Source organism: Triticum aestivum, chromosome 7B (assembly GCF_018294505.1).
Source record: "Triticum aestivum cultivar Chinese Spring chromosome 7B, IWGSC CS RefSeq v2.1, whole genome shotgun sequence".
Lineage (NCBI taxonomy): Eukaryota > Viridiplantae > Streptophyta > Magnoliopsida > Poales > Poaceae > Triticum > Triticum aestivum.
The window spans coordinates 670,900,486-670,912,985 of NC_057813.1; the positions used below are offsets into that span (position 1 = coordinate 670,900,486).

General features: G+C 49.0%; 1 long non-coding RNA gene across 1 annotated transcript in view; it reads right to left on the reverse strand.

Moving 5' to 3' along the window:
- Positions 1 to 68: 68 nt before the first annotated feature.
- Positions 69 to 12,500, reverse strand: part of LOC123160694 (uncharacterized) — a 15,383-nt gene continuing 2,951 nt past the window's right edge. The window contains exon 2 of the long non-coding RNA XR_006480321.1: positions 69 to 347. This is a non-coding gene — a long non-coding RNA (uncharacterized lncRNA). The remainder of the gene's footprint in view (positions 348 to 12,500) is intronic.

The following is a 12,500-nucleotide window of genomic DNA, read 5'->3' on the forward strand; positions in this document are numbered from 1 at the left end:
GAATGATCGGTGCGGCGGTTAGGCATCCTTAGACGAAAGAGTGGTCTTTCAGGATTGGTCGTTGTGTGTCACCACCTCCCACCTATCCTACACATTCGATCAAGGTTGTCACTGCGAAGCTATAGTCAAGGTGCACGGGGTCTTACCGTCTAGCCGTTGGTACTCCGCATCTTCACGGAGAATTCAATTTCACCGGGTCCATGTCGGAGACAGCGGGGCAGTCGTTACACCATTCGTGCAGGTCGCTACTCATGCGACAAGGAATTTCGCTACCTTAGGACAGTTAGAGTTACTGCCGCCGTTTACCGGGGCTTCCATTCAAAGCTTATCACACTTCTCCTTCCGACCTTCTGTCACATCCTAGCTAGTCCATGCATTAGTGTGTGCATCATGTTTAAATATCATTTGAATTTGAAATGGGGAAGGACAGAACCCCCAGCCCCCTCTGAAACCAACTAGGGTTTACTAAAAACTTTTTCAATGAACCTGAAATGCCCTTCTAAAATGTCCATCATTTTTGTCTTGGTTCAGAACCTCTGCCAAAAGTGATGCACAGTTTTCTAGGCCATCCTAAGGTCTTTGAGTTAATTCATAATTATTTGAATTTGGGCATTTTAAATTTATAAAATATTTCAAATGCTCAAATATCTCCAAACTAAAATGTTTCATGTTGGAAATAATCCAACCATGGACCAGGAGCAGTTTGGTGATTTTAGGAATTGCCTAAGTATTTTTAATAATTCAACAAAGTTGCAGAAAAATAGAAAAAAAGGAAATAACAGAAAACTTACCTGGCGCCCGCTAACCGGCCCACCTGCCGGCCCAGCCCAGCGCCGCGCCAGCGAGCTGCTTGCCGGCCAGGCAGGCAGGCAGGTGCCCGACGGCGGCCGCAGCGTGCGCCACGTAGCTGGCCGTCGCCCTGCTTCACCTCCTCGCCTCGTTGCTGGCTTGGATGAACTCCACGTCGAGCCGTGAACCCCCAGGACACCTCCATTCTCCCCCAACTCCTCTCCCTCGCTCTCCCACGCCATGGACGACGCCATCGCCGCCACCCCCTCGCCGTAGCCACGCCCTCCGTCAACCCCACGCCGCGCCACCGTGTCCAGGAGCTCCGCCACCCTCCTCTCCTTCGAGCAAGCCGAGCCCCGAGCGCTCGCAAGGCCCGAGTCCACCGCATCAACTTCGCCCGAGTCCACCGTCGCCGGAGATCCCCTTCAACGCCGTCGTCGCTCTGGCCCGTCCCCGGCCGCACCAAGTGTTCCGTCGAGTTCCCTGTGAGCTTAACCATCTTCCCCTCACTTCTTTTCTTGCCCCCGAGCTGTGTAGTGACCTCCCGGAGCTCAACCGCACCCACCGCCGCGGAGCTCGTCGCCGACGTGCTCCCGGTCACCCTCCGGCCACCACTTGGTGTCCATCGTGCTCACCACGTCACGTAGCACCTAACCAACTACTCCCCGCACCTCACCGACCCCTCTAGCCTCAAGTTCGCCTTCGGCCGAACTCCGGCGGCCGCCTAGGTCGTCACCGGCGCCGATTCCGGCCGCCCCGACCCCAACCGACTCCACCAGAAGTTGCGGCATGTTCCCAGCTACCCATAGCCACCCTCCGCGGCTCGTTTGGTTGCCGAAACGGCCAAAACCACTTCCGCCGCCGCGTCGGGCTCGCCGGCAGCTAAACGCCGGTGCAGCCGTGTTGACTTTGACCACGGGTGGGCCCTGGTTGACTCTGATGAGTCAATGATAGGTGGGGCCCAGCCCTGTTAACTAAATAGGTTTAGTTTTAATTAAACTTTAGCTAAACTAATTACCCTAACACCCTGGACCCACAGTCAGGTTTGACCTGGACGTCTTCGTTGACCCTGATGTCATTCTGACGCATGGCTGACGCAATAAATTAATTTCTGGATTTATTCTAATAAAGGAAATTCCAGAATATAGTTCAAACTTCAAAAATTCATAACTTTTAATCTGTAACTCCAAATCAAACAAGTTATATATGAAAAATGATCAGAAAAATCCAATCTATCCATCTGTACTGTTTTCATGCATGTTTAAACAAGTTAACTTGCTGTTTAGTGCAAAACATGATAAAGCACTATTTAAGATCACAAATGTGTTTGGAATTTGAATCTTTGGTTCAAATTGGCTCAAACCCATCTGGTCTTAGTTGCATTAGCCCAACACACTCATATTGTCATGTTTCATGCATGCATCATATTGTCGCACATTGTTTGGTGATGGTTGTGTATCGGTGTTCTTTGCGGCAGGTTCTGCCTCCGAGGAGTATCGTGATTACCCTAGCGAAGAACCGTATCCGTGCATCGATCCATCAGGCAAGCAACCAACCATTTGATCATATCGATACAATCCCATGTTCTCGCTCTTGCTCTCTTTTACTGCATTAAGACAACGCGTTTCAAACTGCTGTGTGCTACGGTAGTTGAACCCATTTCCTCTGCATGACCTGTCATTGCCACAGTAACTAGATGAAACCCACTAGCATGTGTAGGAGTTGACTGAGCCATATGTATGTGTTGTTCCTACCTTGCTATCCCTGCTATGCTTAGAGTCGTGTCAGGTCTGGTTCATCTGGGTGATGGGCTAGAGTGAAATGATCATGCCGGTATTGAGAGTGATGTGGTGAACACGATTTGGTAAAGGTATCAATGAGAGGCCATGTAGGAGTACATGGTGGGTTGTTTCATTGAAGCCGACCTTAAGCACTGAGATCTGTATGTGTGATTTAAGATACAGCTACTACCATGCATTGGGCCCTGAAATATGACCCCGCTCGACTTCTTATTCACCCTAGTCCTCTGTCCAGGAGTTGCAAGTAGTTTCTGGTGTTTGTAGCCTACTGGAGGCCGTGGACAGCGCTGACCGTAGGGGTGGGCTGTGATGCGGTAGGTACGTGGCCGGGAATACGGGCACCCCTTAGGTGTCACGGAACCCTGTACACATCGTTCGGGGCTGTATGGGAAACCTCGGCCGGACTCCCTGCGGATGGAACCTGGATAGGCGATAAACCTGGACTAGAGACTTAGGTGTTTAGGTAGGTCGTGGTCTACACCCACGTCGGCTTTCGCTTGAAGTCTGCCGAGCACATGTCGTGTGCAGACGCTAAGTGGTGGAAACATGTATGAAGAAGTACACCCCTGCAGGGTTAACATGATCTATTCGAATAGCCGCGTCCGCGGTAAAGGACTACTTGGTTGCCTATACAGTTCATAGACAAGTGAATGGATACTACTAAAAATCTCAAGATAAGCGTGAGTGCCGAGGATGGCTCTTCCGTAGGATGACGGAGGTGGATCCTCGGTGGTGTATTGAAGTGGTGAGTAGAGGACTCGTGTGCACAAAACCATTTCAAGTTGGAGTCTCGTAGGATAGTTTAGCCAAGAGTCAAAGCTGGCTTGCTGCAATAACTCCACCAACCCTTCTTGATAATGTGCATGTATGTAGGATCTGACGTAAGTCTTGCTGGGTACCTTTGTACTCATGTTGCTATAATTTACATTTTACAGAAGGCGCTGCAACCCCTTCTGATGGGTTCTTCGTAGACGTTGACATCGACGAGTAGACTAAGGCCCAGGTGGTGATCCTGAGCACGTGAAGGACCATGTAGTATAGCTAGGCTTTCCAAGCCTCTTTTATTTTACTAGCTGTCTGTACTCAGACAAATTACTTCCGCTGCTGGTTTGTATGACTGTATGACTTGAATGTGGGTCGTGTGACCCGTACTTGTATGTATGTTATGTATGGCTCTGAGCCTTTAAATAAAGTACTTGTGTCGTAGAGTCATGTTGTGATGCCTTGTTGTATTTGCACATATCGAGCATATTGTGTGTATGATTGAAATGCTTGGTATGTGTGGGATCTGACTATCTAGTTGTTTATCTTTAGTAGCCTCTCTTACCGGGAAATGTCTCCTAGTGTTTCCATTGAGCCATGGTAGCTTGCTACTGCTCCGGAACACTTAGGCTGGCCGGCATGTGTCCTTCTTCGTTCCTGTGTCTGTCCCTTCAGGGAAATGTCACGCATTGAGTACCGGAGCCCTGTTAGCCCGCTACAGCCCGGTTTACCGGAGTCCTGCTAGCCCAGTGCTACAGCCCGGACCCACTTGCTGATGACCGACACGTTCGATGCTGGGTCATGGATGCCTGTCCCTGTAAGTCTGTGCCACTTTGGGTTTACGACTAGTCATGTCAGCCCGGGCTCCTTATCATATGGATGCTAGCGACATCATCATATACGTGAGCCAAAAGGCGCAAACGGTCCCGAGCAAAGGTAAGGCGACACCCATGGGAATACCGTGCGTGAGGCCGCAAAGTGATATGAGGTGTTACAGGCTAGATCGATGTGACATTGAGTCGGGGTCCTGACAGCGTTGGCATCAGAGCCGGACTGCCTGTAGGTTCTCCAAGCCAAACTGGTCGATGTTGAGTCTAGAAATGCTTTAGTTATATGTAGGGGAATTGATTGTGGGATGGTACGTAAGGCTCTTTTACTTCTTTATCTCATGGCATTCTGATCTGAGTCAGTCCATTCTTCTACCGGGGATTAAGGATTAGGATCTTCTCTCTCTATCAGGTTCACGTGTTACGAATCAGTAGTACCTTATAGGTTTGATGACTACAAGCCTAGTTCAGCCCTACTACCTTGTTATGCTGATAAGTTGAACCCAGAACCTTGATATGATATTGTTGAGTGTCTATGCAATTTTTTGATGAATGTCTCAAACCTTTCTTGAGCATTTACAGCCGTTATGCTGTCGAAATTTTACTAGAAATTCTAATGCCTTTGCATTATGGTTGCGCTTTCAGATGGCCACTCGCGACCAAAATCAAGTGGTTCGCCTGACCTGATGCATTGGTGTGACCGGTCATACGTCTATGTTAGTCCGAGTGATGATCGAGACGGGTTACCGTTGGTATCCCGAATACACGGTCGAAGAGCAGTTTCAAGATTTTAACCAAAGCCAGTATCTCTGCACCGTCCGAATATTTCCCTCTTATCCTGGTTCTACTGAGGCTCTTCACTGTTCCTATGGGCTCGGTGTTACTATTGAGATGGCTGTGCAAGATGCGGCTTATTCTATGATGACCATCATGCGAGTCAGGTCTGGCCTGCTTCGCAACACCGACTTTCGGTATATGCCAGCTTCACTTCCTGGAGCGCACGGATATCTCCGGGCTATCTATGCTGACCCCAGTCAGGAGGACTCACTAACTCGCACCACTGCTGAGTTGCTCGAGGACAAGGACCGAGAGAATCGGGCCTTGAGAATGGAGCTTTTCAACACCCGCGCTGATCATTGGGCCACCTTGACTCGGTTTGCACCGGCTGTGCAAGCTGGATGCATGGATATGAGAGATCTGTATCCTGTTAGGTCTGCTCTGCCGGACATGATGGATTGGCATGATGTGGGAGGCATCACCCCACCTCGTGGTCCTCGCAGGCCACCGTTTGTTGGTCCAAGACCCCACCAAGCCCTTTTGGTCCACAGGCTCCTCAGGACCGTTTGTTTCCGGATGCTCACGTTGAACTTCTAGGCTATGGAGGAGACTTCTATGAGAACTACTACGGAGATGACTGAGATAGTAGTAGTTCCACTAGGTATTGTAATAGTTGTATTTCCACCGTCCTGTGTGACTTGTGGAATATGACTTAGCTTGTAGTAATCCAGGGGGTGTAGGAAAAATAATGTATAGGAGCTTGGGATGCCTTTGATGAGATGTAATCCTCCTCTCACCATAGTAGTACTTGTTGGTCTTGTACTAAACCTTGTATGGTGTGTATGACGATGGAATAAAAGAAGTAGTTTCTGTATCTACCATGTCATACGGATGATCATCTTGCATTCTGAGTTGTCCATTACATTCTACATTCTATGTCGGGATCTTGTCATGTTGGACTAAACCATTGTCTTGTTTTTCCTAGGATGGTTAACACCCTCAACAACCCTGCTTCCCCAGAGCAGGCCGAAGGCAGCAGAGTTGGGGATACAAATCTGCCTCACCCTCCCTCTCTGGCAGAAGTTATGCTAGAGGCTGAGAGAAACAAGCGGGAGACCAACCGTTTGTTGGAGCGTATTGAACAGAACACAGCACACCATCAGAGGACTAACTTGGTGTCACTCAGTGATTTCATCAAGTTACATCCACCCACGTTCCACCACTCCGTCGAGCCTCTCGATGCTGATGACTGGCTTCGCAGTATTTCTCACAAACTGCGTTCTGCGCTAGTAGCTGAGGCTGACAAGGTCACCTTTGCTGCATATCATCTTGAAGGCCCCGCCAGCCTATGGTGGGAGAATTATGGAGCTATGCGCCCAGCGGACCATGTCACTACTTGGGCTGAATTCAGCGAGGCTTTCCGTGGACACCACATTCTGGAGGGTCTCATGGACCGTAAACGTGAGGAATTTTGTAGTTTCACTCAAGGTCGACTCTCTGTTGACGCTTACAGCAGGGAGTTTGGTAACCTTGCCCGTTATGCGACGGAGGAAGTTTCTACTGATGCCAAGAAGCAAGCAAGGTTCCGTAAGGGACTTAGTCCTGAGCTTCGCCGCGACCTCCGTCTGCATGAGTGCACATCTTTTCAGAAGCTTGTTAACAAGGCCATCAGTGCTGAGACTGGTTAGACTGATTATGAAGCAACACGCAAGCATGGCCGTGACTTGGGTTCCTCATCCGGTGCTGGTCCTCAGAAGCGCCGTGTGTGGGTGCCTAATACTGCCCTGCCACCCAGGTTCACACCGAGGCCATCCTTCCAGCCACCTCGCCCAGCTCAGTCATATGCACCAGCCAAGCCCTATGGTGGTCCAACCAACAATGCTCCCCCACGCACCAGCTCCGTGACTTGTTTCAAGTGTGGGGAATCAGGCCACTATATGCGCGAGTGTCCCCAAACCAACCCCAACCAGACAGCAAAAACTGTTGGCCGCGGCAAGCCGACAGGGAAAGTGTTCCACGCCAAGCCGGCCACCGCTACACGTGGCCATGTCAACTGTATCTCTGCTGAGGAAGCTCAAGAGGATCCCAACATCGTTCTCGGTACGCTCCTTGTTAATTGCCACCCGACATCTGTTCTTTTCGATACAGGAGCATCTAATTCTTTCATATCCGAAAATTATGCTCGTTTGCATAACACCGCATTCTGTGACATGCCATCCACTATGGAAATTTCTACTCCTGGTTCTAGATGGCAAACCTCTAGAGTAAGCCATGGAAATGAAATTCAAGTCGACAGACTTGTTTTTCTCGCATCTTTGATAGCTCTCAAATCTTCGGATATTAATATCATTTTGGGTATGGATTGGATGTCAACCCATCATGCCAAGATTGATTGCTTCTCTAGGACTGTTCAACTCACCCATCCTTCGGGGAAGATAGTCAATGTCTTGACCCGAGTAGCCAAGCGACAGCTATATTCTCTTAACGCCAGCCCGTTGCCAGACCTCGAAGACGTTCCGGTAGTCCGTGACTTTCCGGATGTCTTCCCAGAGGAATTGCCAGGTGTTCCACCTGACAGAGATGTCGAATTCGTGATAGATCTCATTCCAGGAACTGTCCCGATTTCCAGAAGACCCTACAAGATGGCACCTTTTGAACTAGCCGAGCTTAAGAAACAACTCGATGAGTCCTTGGAAAAGGGTTTCATCCGACCTAGTTCATCTCCTTGGGCTTGCCCCGTCCTCTTCGTCAAGAAGAAGGATGGTACGGACCGGATGGTTGTAGATTATCGACCTGTCAACTTGGTCACAATTAAGAACAAGTATCCGCTCCCCAGGATCAACGACCTGTATGATCAGCTCGCTGGATCCTCAGTCTTCTCTAAAATGGATTTGAGGTTGGGTTACCATCAAATCAAAATCAGAAACGGGGACATTCCGAAAACGGCCTTTGTTACTCGTTATGGCCAATACGAGTACACCGTCATGTCCTTCGGTTTAACCAACGCTCCAGCCACCTTCTCTCGGCTGATGAACTCAATCTTCATGGAGTATTTGGATAAATTCGTTGTGGTTTACCTCGATGATATACTCATTTACTCCAAGAACGAGGAAGAACATGCCGAACACCTAAGGCTAGTGTTGAAGAAACTTCGAGAGCATCGCCTTTATGCCAAATTCTCTAAATGTGAATTCTGGTTGTCAGAAGTGACCTATCTTGGACATGTAATTTCTAGTAAAGGCATTGCGGTTAACCCTGAGCGAGTTCAAGCCGTCCTTATCTGGACTCCACCTGAATCGGTCAAGCAAGTTCGGAGTTTCCTTGGCCTAGCGAGCTATTGCCGTCGCTTTGTCGAGAACTTCTCCAAAGTTGCCAAACCTCTAACCGAACTCCTCAAGAAAGATAAAAAGTTCGAGTGGACTCCACAATGTGAGCACAGTTTCCAGGAACTGAAGAGACGTTTAACCTCTGCTCCCGTATTGGTACCGCCAGATTTCTCTAAGGACTTTGTTATCTATTGCAACGCCTCGCGACAAGGACTAGGCTGTATTCTCATGCAAGATCGACACGTAATTGCTTATGCTTCACGGCAATTGCACCCACATGAGGAAAACTACCCCACTCATGATCTAGAGCTTGCAGCTGTAGTCCATGCACTCAAAACATGGCGACATTACCTTCTCGGTAATCATTGCGAAATCTACACTGATCACCAAAGTCTGAAGTATATATTCACCCAACCGGATTTAAATCTCAGGCAAAGACGTTGGGTCGAGTTGATCACAGATTTCGACTTAGGAATAACTTACACCCCAGGGAAAGCCAACGTCATGGCTGATGCGCTAAGTCGTAAATCTTATTGTAACAACCTGATGTTACAACAAAGTCAACCGCTTCTACATGAGGAATTTCGGAAGCTTAACCTTCACATTGTTCCTCAAGGTTTTCTTTCCACCTTGGTGGCGAAACCTACTCTTACGGATCAAATCATCGCTGCCCAAAAGCGAGATAAGGGAATATCTAAGATCAAGGAGAACATTGCTAACGGAGGTGCTAGATGTTTCTCCACAAATGATCATGGTGTTGTGTACTTTGAGAACCGTTTAGTGGTTCCCAAGAACCAGCATCTACGGCAGTTGATCCTTAAGGAGGCTCATGAATCTCCTCTCACCATTCATCCGGGTAGTACCAAGATGTATCAGGACCTACGCCAAAGGTTCTGGTGGACTAGGATGAAGAGAGAAATTGCTCAGTATATTGCTAATTGCAACATCTGCCGTCGTGTAAAAGCAGAGCATCAACGGCCTGCTGGCACCCTTCAACCCCTAGCTATTCCTGAATGGAAATGGGATAAAATTGGTATGGACTTCATCACCGGTTTTCCCAGGACCAACAGAGGGAATAATGCTATCTTCGTCGTTGTCAATCGTCTTTCCAAAGTAGCCCATTTCCTACCTGTTCGTGAGAGTATAACCGCTAGTCAATTGGCAGACTTATACATCTCCCGAATAGTGTCTCTCCATGGTGTTCCTTTGGAAATTAACTCGGATCGAGGAAGTCTTTTCACCTCTCGATTTTGGGAAAGTTTCCAAAATGCTATGGGAACCCGCCTTTCTTTTAGTACCACTTTCCACCCTCAATCAAGGGTCAAGTGGAACGCGTCAACCAGATTTTAGAAGATATGCTTCGAGCTTCTGTTATCTCATTCGGAATGGAGTGGGAGAAATGCCTTCCATTTGCCGAATTTGCTTATAACAACAGCTATCAATCCAGCTTGGGCAAACCCCTTTTGAATTTATCTATGGACGAAGGTGTCGAACGCCTCTTAACTGGTCAGAAACCGGGGAAAGACAATTCTTTGGCCCGGATATGATTCAGGAAGCAGAAGAGCAAGTTTGCATCGTTCGTGAAAAGTTGAAAACAGCCCAATCTCGTCAAAAGAGTCAATATGACCGAAAACATAAGGCTATGACTTTTGAGGTTGACGAGAAGGCTTACCTTCGGGTTACTCCTCTGAAGGGAACCCATCGCTTCGGTATCAAGGGCAAATTGGCTCCTCGTTACATTGGACCTTCTCGCATTCTCGCAAAACGAGGGGAAGTTGCCTACCAATTGGAACTACCTCCACATCTCTCCAGAGTCCACGACGTCTTCCACGTTTCTCAACTCAGGCGTTGCTTCTCGGATCCTATCCGTGGAGTGGACCACGAAACGCTTGATCTCCAAGATAATCTCACGTATCGAGAGTACCCTGTTCGTATCCTCGATCAAGCTGAGCGTACCACTCGACGTCATAATATCAAGTTTCTCAAGGTTCAATGGTCGCACCATTCTGAAAATGAAGCAACTTGGGAAAGGGAGGATCGTCTTCGACTCGAGTATCCCGCCTTCTTCCCGGAGGAACCCAAATCTCGGGACGAGATTCTTTGAGTGGGGGTTAGTTGTCACATCCTAACTAGTCCATGCATTAGTGTGTGCATCATGTTTAAATATCATTTGAATTTGAAATGGGGAAGGACAGAACCCCCAGCCCCCTCTGAAACCAACTAGGGTTTACTAAAAACTTTTTCAATGAACCTGAAATGCCCTTCTAAAATGTCCATCATTTTTGTCTTGGTTCAGAACCTCTGCCAAAAGTGATGCACAGTTTTCTAGGTCATCCTAAGGTCTTTGAGTTAATTCATAATTATTTGAATTTGGGCATTTTAAATTTATAAAATATTTCAAATGCTCAAATATCTCCAAACTAAAATGTTTCATGTTGGAAATAATCCAACCATGGACCAGGAGCAGTTTGGTAATTTTAGGAGTTGCCTAAGTATTTTTAATAATTCAACAAAGTTGCAGAAAAATAGAAAAAAGGAAATAACAGAAAACTTACCTGGCGCCCGCTAACCGGCCCACCTGCCGGCCCAGCCCAGCGTCGCGCCAGCGAGCTGCTTGCCGGCCAGGCAGGCAGGCAGGTGCCCGACGGCGGCCGCAGCATGCACCACGCAGCTGGCCGTCGCCCTGCTTCACCTCCTCGCCTCGTTGCTGGCTTGGATGAACTCCATGTCGAGTCGTGAACCCCCAGGACACCTCCATTCTCCCCCAACTCCTCTCCCTCGCTCTCCCACGCCATGGCCGACGCCATCGCCGCCACCCCCTCGCCGTAGCCACGCCCTCCGTCAACCCCACGCCGCGCCACCGTGTCCAGGAGCTCCGCCACCCTCCTCTCCTTCGAGCAAGCCGAGCCCCGAGCGCTCGCAAGGCCCAAGTCCACCGCATCGACTTCGCCCGAGTCCACCGTCGCCGGAGATCCCCTTCAACGCCGTCGTCGCTCCGGCCCGTCCCCGGCCGCACCAAGTGTTCCGTCGAGTTCCCTGTGAGCTTAACCATCTTCCCCTCCCTTCTTTTCTTGCCCCCGAGCTGTGTAGTGACCTCCCGGAGCTCAACCGCACCCACCGCCGCGGAGCTCGTCGCCGACGTGCTCCCGGTCACCCTCCGGCCACCACTTGGTGTCCATCGCGCTCACCACGTCACGTAGCACCTAACCAACTACTCCCCGCACCTCACCGACCCCTCTAGCCTCAAGTTCGCCTTCGGCCGAACTCCGGCGGCCGCCTAGGTCATCGCCGGCGCCGATTCCGGCCGCCCCGACCCCAACCGACTCCACCAGAAGTTGCGGCATGTTCCCAGCTACCCATAGCCACCCTCCGCGGCTCGTTTGGTTGCCGAAACGGCCAAAAGCACTTCCGCCGCCGCGTCGGGCTCGCCGGCGGCTAAACGCCGGTGCAGCCGTGTTGACTTTGACCACGGGTGGGCCCTGGTTGACTCTGATGAGTAATTGACAGGTGGGGCCCAACCCTGTTAACTAAATAGGTTTAGTTTTAATTAAACTTTAGCTAAACTAATTACCCTGACACCCTGGACCCACAGTCAGGTTTGACCTGGACGTCTTCGTTGACCCTGACGTCATTCTGACGCATGGCTGACGCAATAAATTAATTCCTGGATTTATTCTAATATAGGAAATTCCAGAATATAGTTCAAACTTCAAAAATTCATAACTTTTAATCTGTAACTCCAAATCAAACAAGTTATATATGAAAAATGATCAAAAAAAATCCAATCTATCCATCTGTACTGTTTTCATGCATGTTTAAACAAGTTAACTTACTGTTTAGTGCAAAACATGATAAAGCACTATTTAAGATCACAAATGTGTTTGGAATTTGAATCTTTGGTTCAAATTGGCTCAAACCCATCTGGTCTTAGTTGCATTAGCCCAACACACTCATATTGTCATGTTTCATGCATGCATCATATTGTCGCACATTGTTTGGTGATGGTTGTGTATCGGTGTTCTTTGCGGCAGGTTCTGCCTCCGAGGAGTACCGTGATTACCCTAGCGAAGAACCGTATCCGTGCATCGATCCATCAGGCAAACAACCAACCATTTGATCATATCGATACAATCCCATGTTCTCGCTCTTGCTCTCTTTTACTGCATTAAGACAACGCGTTTCAAACTGCTGTGTGCTACGGTAGTTGAACCCATTTCCTC